The following is a 10145-nucleotide window of genomic DNA, read 5'->3' on the forward strand; positions in this document are numbered from 1 at the left end:
AACATTGCCTCAATCCTCTGTAACCAGAGGAAAGTGATGTTCCTCTAAAATCTAAGTTTTTAGTTTCTTTTCCCTCAGTTTATCTCCCATGTGGCTCATCCTAAGAGAGAATTTACTCATAAATAGTTGGAACTGCATTCTCTATCCCACAACCCTCACACGGTTTGCTTTTCAAAGAGGATATAACCCTCCCCTGGCTGCAACACTCCATTCCAGGCTCATTTCCATAAAAGTGAACGATAACCAGGTCTTCCTGTCAGAGATTTGGCATTAACCAGAAAACATGATCAAACATCCATGACTGCTCAGTCTCCCAGGCCGAAGATTCTCTACAGGCTTCCATTAAGGCCACCAACATAGACTGGTGCCAGTTATTACCATCTTGGTAACGCATTCAGAAATGTCTTTCCTTCCCTCCCTCCCTCCTTCTTTCCCATCCTTTCTTCCTTCTATTTATTTTCCAGGCAGGCCCATCTGCCTGCTTAGATTCAGTGACACAGAATGTGTCCAAGACCATGTCAAGACCACCTGCTGGTGCTAGTGTGAGATGACTCCATGAATGTGAAGTGTGCATCCATGGTTTCAGAATTTAATCCGTGTTGACATGTACTGTTTGCATATTCTCAGACTGTTTTTTTTTTTTTTTAATGCAAAAGAAATGAAATGCTACTTTCTGGGCAAAAAAAATAAAAGTCTATCTTTCATCAACCTAAAACTTCTATATCCCCCAAACATAGAAGTTTACCTTTTTAACATTTTTCTCTCAACCTGTACAAAAATAAAAAAAAATTCTACATTGTGTTTGCCTCTAGAATGGATTGCTTTCAAGTCTCCTGCCTTAAAAAGTACTCATTAAAATCAGTTCAACACACAAACAACTGTCTCAAAAGATCACCTCCTTCCACTTCAGACAGGGGTCTATGATTACTGTCTTCCAGGGGCTGCAGATTAAAGGGTAGTGTATACTAAAATGACTGTTACTGACAGTAATAATAATTGATTTTCCTCTGGACCTCTACCTGTCTGATTTGTTTTATGGAAGTCATCCTATTAACCCAGGTGTGCACACAGATTATTCTATGTTGGAATGGTGAAACTCAAATTCTCTATCCTCTGGTCAATATCTATAGGGTACACAGACAATAGCTATTGGGTCAGTGGACTGGGTTTCCTCCTCAGCATCCATCTGGCTGGCAGCCTGAAAAATCCCCACCCTCCTGGACTAAGCAAGGCCTTCTCTTAATATGTAGCCAGTAAGCCACGCAGCACTGAGCACTCACAATGTCTCCAGGAGCCTGGTGTTTTCATCCCATTCACATCTGCCTGATGACGCTGTCTTGCATCCACGTCCACTGTGTCTACCTGTGAAGAGAAGAAGGTGGAAGAGTTGAGATGGCAAAAGATGGAACGGTGCCATGACATGAAGCTGGTCACCAGCTACACTGGATAAGCTTTTATTCCACCCATCGTCTTTGGGCCCTTGCTGCAGAGACCCTTGATACTACCTTACGACACAGAAAACACACTGTTGCTTACATTGCTCTTTAAACAAGCAGGAGATCAGCACTCAGTAAAGGTCCCTCTGGTCTGGTGTCATGATCCCTGAATCGCTCATATGCCAAAAGCTTTATGCAACTTTTAAGGACATGGCTGAGGCCTTCTAGAGAAGCTCTGGAACTATAAGAATCAATTTCCAGCAATGACACACAGGCTTCTGGAACTGGAATAAGACTGGGAACTAAAGGACTAGTGTGTCAGAGGCCACCTACTCACCAAAGGTTCAAAGGAACCTAACAGTTTGTCCATACAAGTCCTCTTTTAAATTTCTAAAGAACGTGGTAGAGTATCTCAGCTCTCTGAAGAGCACCTGGAAAGACTAAATATCCTCAGTTTAATATCCAGGGCACCCGAGGCCCATGTTGCTTCTCCACCAATTATTCCGAAATGGTCCATGAGAGGCAGTGGAGTGTGGCTGCAGTGAATGAAAGATTTTCTGCAGATCTTGGAAACCAAGCTGTTGTCATCCCTAACAAAAGTTTAAGCCAGGAAGGAATCTTCAGACCTGCATAAAACCTGTGTCTGTTTGCTGTGGGATGTTTGTTAGCTTGAGGAGGAGACTTGTGATGGCAGGGTCACTGAGTAGCCTGAAGAATATGTGGCACTGACGAGCCAGAGCTACAGCAGGGATCAGATGGAACTGTGGACAGGATCCTCGCTGAACTCCTCACCCCTTGGCAAGCAGGGGCTGAAGACTGGATGGGCCTGATGATAACTTGGGTCACCTGAGTGCCATCAAGCATAGGAGTGGGTGTCCCTGTTGTGAGACCATCCCCCATGGGTCATTGCATTTGTGCATGTCTCTTGAGCAGAGGCTTTGATGGCTTCTGTTCTGTACTGTTTTTGCAAGGATGCTTGCATAGCAGATAGCCTTGGAAGATAGAGATAGTGTGTCCTTGCTGGGCAGAAGGCAGATTTGTTGGCTGACCTAGATAATAAAAACGATGTCTCCTTCTGAGGCAAAATTTGGGCAGGCGTACCAGCAGCCCCCTTCCGCAGTTTCTTAGGCATTAGATACAGCCAATCAGGAGCCACAGCCTCACTGGTCCCTGTCTAGAATCTGGGTGGTCTGGGGCAGCCTCCCTCAGTTCCTTCATCTTTGGTCTAAGTTCATCTTTTCAATGAGGGCCTCCGTGAGCACCCTGTTCAAAGCCACAGCTCCCCCAGGATTCCTGCCCCCATATCTGCTTTAGCTCTTGTCCATACCCTCATCATCTGACTTGCTCTGGAATTTATTTATTCGTAATGGTTATTCTTTGTTACCTATCTTTCCTCTCAAGAATGTCAGCTTCACAAGAATAGAATTCTTTGTTTTGTTTACTGTCTCCACAGTTCCTAGAAAAGTCCCTGGCACACAATAGGCATCTTACAAGTATTTGTTGTCTGGGGAAAAAAAAAAAAAAAAAGTTTAGGGTTTCCTAAGCTTAGAGCTCCTCAGCTATGACACAAACCCACTGCATGCAGAGCATCCATGTGAACTGCTCTGAATCACCCCAGGGGCCCTGCAGGGATGGGGAGCTGGTGAGAATATGGCTCTCACACTTACTGCTATACTGTGAGTAATGATAGCCTCAATCTCTGACCCAGCAGTCTCGTGCCTTCTGCCAGCATCTATGAAACCGAGACAAGCCAACTTGGTAACTCGCAAGAAAGGTAAAAGTCCGAGGCTTTCTACCATCCTCAACAAGCACAAACCAGACGTGGGCAGCACCACCTCCCTCCCCCACTCCCCAGAGGGACAAGTCACAGCTTAGACTCACAAACTTTTTGCGATTTGGTGGGAATGGTATTTTTTTTTTCTTTCTCTCTCTTCTCAATCTCTCACCATCAAAAAGAAAGAAAAATGGAAAACTTGGTAAGAGTGACTTTCAGCACATGGCAGGGGGTGCCTGTTTCATCTCTCAAGACCAGCTTGACAAAGCCAGAAAGCCTTTTGTGTCCCAGAAACTTCAACCCCCCTCTAAGAAGAAAAGATGATGTTTATCATCTTCAGCACTGGATCTCCCAGAGTGCTGGACTCTGCCTCTAGGAGATCATCTTTCCATGGAGAAGAAAATACCTGCCATGTACATTCATGTGTGTGGTGGCACCAGGGGCAAGGGGTGCTCCAAGGGTCCTTGAGGACAGCAGTGCTGGACCAGACTGCAACCTAGGTGGGTCACCATGTCCACTGGACATCAGAGGGCATCACAGCCAAAGGAGAGGTGGCATTCCCAGTCATGCTGTGTGTGCCTGCAAGGGTTTTATTCTCAAGCAATTAATTCAAAGTTTGCCTCAATGTTTCATTCTCTGAGGTTCCCCTAAGGGTGACCACCTCACTAAATAGAGGGGACTGTCCCCTTGCTACTCTGTGAAGCAATGTTTTAGCAGTCTATTAAAAAGATGCTTCCTGTTTCTAGAGCTGAAAGTATAAGTGTCTTATAAAGGTGCAGCTTCCTAGATGGCAAACTGATGGTGTGGTATCCTGGTTCAACCCCCAGGTATGGAAAACCAGGCCTCTCACCCTGAGTGGAAGCACAGTCGTCCATGCAACTACTGCTAACACTTGGTAAAACACAAATCCACTACATTCTTGCAGCACGTCAACAACCCCTCAACATCTGCTTCCCGATCCAGGGTGAGAGGTGGTTCTGTCACAGCCCAGGAAGGTGACTAATGACAGTTCTAAGAGATACGCTCTGCACATGCCAAGTGAAGCAACAGCCAGAGAAACATACAGCCACTAGAACTGATTTTACCTCAATCTAGTATCAGCCCAATCCTGTTTCTATTCCTCTGTTAAGTCATGTGATGAGAGAACATTCCTGTCTCATTGAAACTTCTACTTCTCTTCTCCAGTTGATTCTCTTTGAAAGGCCTCTCATCATCTTCGAGTTAGCAGACAGCATTCTGTCCACTTCTGTAGCAAAAGTCAACCCTCAACACCAAGGTGCTGACATTTCCAGGAAGAGGACTGGGAGTTCTCATGGAGCCAAGAATAATGAAGATGATTCCAAATGGAGTTACAGAGCACCTGGCAAGGGGACATTCTTGCTGCTATGGAAGTAACTGGAAAAGCTTCTAGCGTCCATCTTGGTCAAGGTCCATTCTTAGCTGTGTTTGCTTACCTGCCTCACATGTCCATTCTGCAGCATGTGAAAATTGGGCTTATTCAATGACCGAGGATCACAGGAAAATTTGGGATGAGCAAGGAACATAGCCTAATAGGAAGAACACTGCACTGAGAGGCTTATTCCAAGCACCAGCTTCTCAGCAACAAGTCAGGAGGTCTCACAAAAGGCCATCTGGTTGGGCATCAGTAAACAGACCTGAGTGGACCAGGAGGACTCTAAGGCCCTGTTTGCCCAACAAGGAGATGACCTTTCTCAGTACCAACCTCACTGGGCAAATATTTGAGCTCCTTAAAAGTGTGTGGCGGGGGGTAAGGTGAGGCTGCCTTTCATTTATTTTTTTGTGGTCCTAGCACCCTGCACAGGTATCAGCCCAAACTGGTGAAAAGGCGAATGTTTACGAAGAATGTGACATGAAAGTCGGTGTGGAGAGATGTGCTGTGGAATGTAGAAAGGGAGGTTTCCATGTCTATGAGCTCAGTGTATAAGGCAGACTTTTATGCTTTTAATAAACTCCTAAACTCACCTAATTATTTTTGTGTTTGCATTTTATCCTAGAGGGAAAAGGAGGTTTAAAAGACCAACCTGATCATGTGTAGGTTTCAGATGCTGGAGACTTCATGTGTGTTGCACAAAATCTCACGTGCTGCTGTTGAAAAGATAGACCTTCCCTCAGGTCCTTCTAAATAAAAACCTCTCCTTAGACAAAGCTCTACCTGAACATCCTCTTGAGTAGATTTCTAAATTCATGCTGGTGGCTCCTGTGTGAGAGTCAGCAGAAAACTGCTTTCTGTTGTTGTCGTCATTGGTAAAAAGTCTGAGGGTCTCTCCGTAGGGGGCATGTCCCCAGTCCCTCCCTCTTCCAGACCCTGCTCCTGCCATAGTACGCCCGACAGTAGGCCCCTCACATTTCTCATCCTTGGAAAGGTGAACCAAGTGACCATTGCTGAGCCAGATGAGGCCTCTGGGGAGCCAGCACATCGGATGCCAACCCAGGCAAACACTTAGGGACCTTTCCAAGTGCCCAGCCCATCTCCTTCCCTCACTCTCAGCAGACAGACACCCCTGACATCAAAGGCCATAGTGTATCTTCCCTATTCTGCCCCCACCACCGAACTCCTCACAGCCACCTCCTTCCTGACCCTGCCTCTTCCCATCCATAACTCCTTCCATCCATAACCCCTCCCTCCATCCATACTCTGGATCACAGCTGCTCCCAACTTTACGAAACTCTCACCCTCCTTTCTATACCTGGATCTCATCTCATACCCATGTGTGAAGACATTCAAGTCTCCCCCATCAGTACAAAAGCCCCCCACTTTCCCTGCACTCACTGGAGACACTGTCCTATGTCTCCCCTTCGGTCTTAGTCCATTTTCTGTTGATCATAACAGAATACTTGAAATGGTTTATGAAGAAAAGGAATCTATTTCTCAGAGTTATAGAGTCTGACAAGTCCAAGATCAAGCGGCCATATTCAGTGAGAGCCATGTTGCTGACGGGGACTCTCTGAAGGGTCTTGAGGTAGAACAGAGCATCACCTCAGATCTCTTTTTTTTTTTTTTTTTTTTTTTTTTTGATGGAGTCTCACTCTTGTCACCCAGGCTGGAGTGTAATGGCGCAATCTTGGCTCACTGAAACCTCCACCTCCATGGTTCAAGCAATTCTCCTGCCTCAGCCTCCCAAGTAGCTGGGACTACAGGTACGCACCCACACACCCAGCTAATTTTTGTATTTTTAGTAGAGACGGGGTTTCACCATGCTAGCCAGGATGGTCCTGATCTCTTGACCTCGTGATCCACCCACCTCAGCCTCCCAAAGTGCTGGGATTACAGGCGTGAGCCATTAGCAACGTCCTCTTTCTTCAAAGTACCTTCAAAGGTGTATGCTCCCAGAGTTGCAACCTCAGTCCTGTGCATTACTCACCCTGGGCAATGTTAGCATTTTGTCTTCAATCACAGCTTTAGTTACTGTCTATATTCTGATGATTCCTAAATTTAAATTTAAATTTAAATCTGATGATTCCTAATTTTAAATTTAAACCTGACTTCTCTGAGCTTCCAGTCCACATTCAATAGCCTCCAGACACCTCCACTTGCCCATCCCATGTAAAGCTCAAACTAAACCTAATCAACACTCATAACTATATATGACCCCACAACTCCTGGATCCCCTCTTCCTGAATCTGTATTGCAATAGATGGCATTACCATACCACTCAGACTGACTGACAACTGCAGGTGCATGAAAACCCAGCTCCCTGGCATCAAGGTGGAACAAAGTCTGAATTTTTCCAGACTTTCCTCCTCTACCCTTTTCCTGATTTATCTTGATAACACTTTAATAAATCATTGCATGTAAATTCACATCTCGAGTTCTATTTCAGGGGAGCTCTACCTAATGCAAGTTCTTATCCTTTATTCTACCCCTGTACCTATCCTAGTGCCTAGTATACATTCGATGTTCAATAAATATTTGACAATAAATAAATAAGTAGATGAATGAATGAATGAATGAATGAATGAGAGTAGATGCCATTGTAAATGTGATATCTCCTTCCTTATTCTCCCCAGTTAAGATTTCTGTAGGGACCAGGTGCAGTGGCTCACGCCTGTAATCTTAGCACTTTGGGAGGCCAAGGCACATTAACCACTTGAGGTCAGGAGTTTGAGACCAGCCTGGCCAACAGGGCAAAACCCCATGTCTACTAAAAATACAAAAATTGGCCAGGCGTGGTGGCGTGCACTTGTAGTCCCAGCTACTCAGAAAGCTGAGACAGAAGACTTGCTTGAACCCGGGAGGTGGAGGTTGCAGTGAGCCAAGATTGCACCATTGCACTCCAGCCTGGGCAACAAGAGTGAAACTCTTGTCTCAAAAAAAAAAAAAAGAGATTTATCTAGGGCGATGCTTACTGAATACTATCTGAGCTTCTCAATGCATAGTGCAAGTAAATCTTGGCCAAAAGTAAAGGAGAAAGTATAAGATCAAATCTTATACTTGAAATGCAAAAGTCTCTGCTATGCTTTCAAGGAGACATGAGCTAGTCTGAGTCTGCCCTGCAGCTGCCCAGGAGCTAAGGGGAAGGAAGTAGGAAGCAGCGTGGTAGCCACTGCCTCTGCATCCCACAGCAGTCAGAAAAGGCTTGCTCTGGGTTCAAATCTTCCCTTGTGAGCCCTCCTGCAAAGGATAACCTGAGAGGACACTGATACCCAGGTACTCAGCAACGGACTTTTGCAATTGGATTGACAGCCTGGAGGGAGAGGTGAATTCATCAGGGCTTTGAATTCACAGAGGGGGAAATAATTTGGCTTCTTCAAGCAAGCAGGCTGGGCTCAGCCAGGAAGCATCTAATTTTAGCACTATCTTTGATGACAAAATCCTTTCAGGGTTTATAACCTAATGAGGATTTACATTTGGACTAGCAGTAAGGGCTTTCAAAGATAGGAGATGAGATATTTATAGATCTCAGAATACATGTGGAACCTTTAACACATTTCCAGAAATTTGAGTTTGGCCTCCTTTTAAGGTTCCTTTGTGATGCCCTTCTTTGTGGCTGATTCACGCTCCCAGCTTCCTGCTAGGATGTGGCCAATGTTTCTAACACCTGGGGCAAGAACTTGTTGACTTGAGCTGAGCACAGTATTTCAAAAGATGGCCAAAAATAAATGGCATTGCACACAAAGTTAATAGGAACTTGTCTTTGGACTAAAAATAATAAATATAGGAGAATGAGCTTCACTGGAGCCTTCCTGTCATACAGATAGAAGCCACTCTGAGACCCTGAACACACACCACACCAGGATTTTTTCATCAGTTAATCCTGAGACTTCACGGAACAGCCCAAAGAGGGCTTATTTGCTTTTCTTTAACCATCTCGAAGACTTTTTCACTGACTTCCCCATATGCACCAACCCTGAAGGAAACTTAAAATGCAGTACTTAAGAGTGTTGGAGGGCCAGGCGCGGTGGCTCATGCCTATAATCCCAGAATTTTGGGAGGCCAAGGCGGGCAGATCACAAGGTCAGGAGATCGAGATCATCCTGGCTAACACGGTGAAACCCCATCTCTACTAAAAAAAAATACAAAAAAATTAGCCAGGCGTGGTGGCAGGCGCCTGTAGTCGCAGCTACTTGGGAGGCTGAGGCAGGAGAATGGTGTGAATCCGGGAGGTGGAGCTTGCAGTGAGCCGAGGTCATGCCACTGCACTCCAGCCTGGGCGACAGAGCGAGACTCTGTCTCTAAAATGATGAAATAACATAACATAACATAACATAACATAACATAACATAACATAACATAACATAACATAAAATAAGGAATCTGGAGCCAGAGGTTGAGTTCAGAACTGTGCTGTACCACAGATAAGCTTCTAACCGTGGACGAGGTACTAACCATGGCTCAATGTTCTTATCTTTAAGCCATGAGAAATAACAGTAACTCACTCGATTTAGGGATATTTTGAGTCATCAAATGAGTTAAGACATCTAAAGGGCTTAGAATAGTCCCTGGCACATAACAAGTTCTCCAATAAACATTATTGATGATCATTAGTCATTCTTTTAATCTACTTACATAAGACCATGCAGGCTTAGTAACACCTGCCCATGGAGAATGTCTCAACAAACATCCCACTCAGTCATCCCAAGCACTGTCTCAACATTTGGGCCGAAAAGGGTCATTCTGTTATATTTGTACATATCAGCATAAGGCACACTCCCACGGCACTTTTGACTGGGCGACTGCCTAAGTATCCTGAAATCAATTCCTAGCCCAACAGCATATACGTGTGTGTTTATTCATGTTCACATGCTTAATTGTGCAGTTCTTTGCCGATCTGATACCATGTCTTCAGCTCATTTCAGCCAGTTTCTTTAATAAAGTTAATTATATTGACATCTATTTAAGAATGAGGGGAAGAGAAGAGGAGCAGCTAATTAAAACCACCTTCTAAAGTATTTCTACCAATATGTATAAATGACAGCATTTACAGTTCAAGCTTCAAATGAAACTGTTCTGTTATCAGTCTAAAAGAAACATGTTGAAAGTTTTAAATAGTCATTGTTGCTGTTGGTACATGCTCTCATTTATTTCTTTTGTATTAGACTTAATGAAAGTAATAAAAGCAAGTTTGAGTTTCTCAAATGTTATCTCTTTTGCAAGAGCCAAATTATTATTATTATTATTATTATCATTATTATCATTATTTGAGACAGAGTCTATTTCTGTCACCCAGGCTAGACTGCAGTGGCACCATCTTGGTTCACTGCAACCTCTGCCTCCTGGATTCAAGTGAATCTCCTGCCTCAGCCTCCCAGGCAGCTGGGACTATTGGAGTACACCACCACACCTAGCTAATTTTGTATTTTTAGTAGAGATGGGGTTTCCTCATGTTGGCCAAGCTAGTCTCGAACCCCTGACCTCAAGTGATTCGCCCACCTTGACCTCCCAAAGTGCTGGGATTACAGGCGCAAGCCACCAT

The sequence above is a fragment of the Piliocolobus tephrosceles genome, chromosome 19 (genome assembly GCF_002776525.5).
Source record: "Piliocolobus tephrosceles isolate RC106 chromosome 19, ASM277652v3, whole genome shotgun sequence".
Lineage (NCBI taxonomy): Eukaryota > Metazoa > Chordata > Mammalia > Primates > Cercopithecidae > Piliocolobus > Piliocolobus tephrosceles.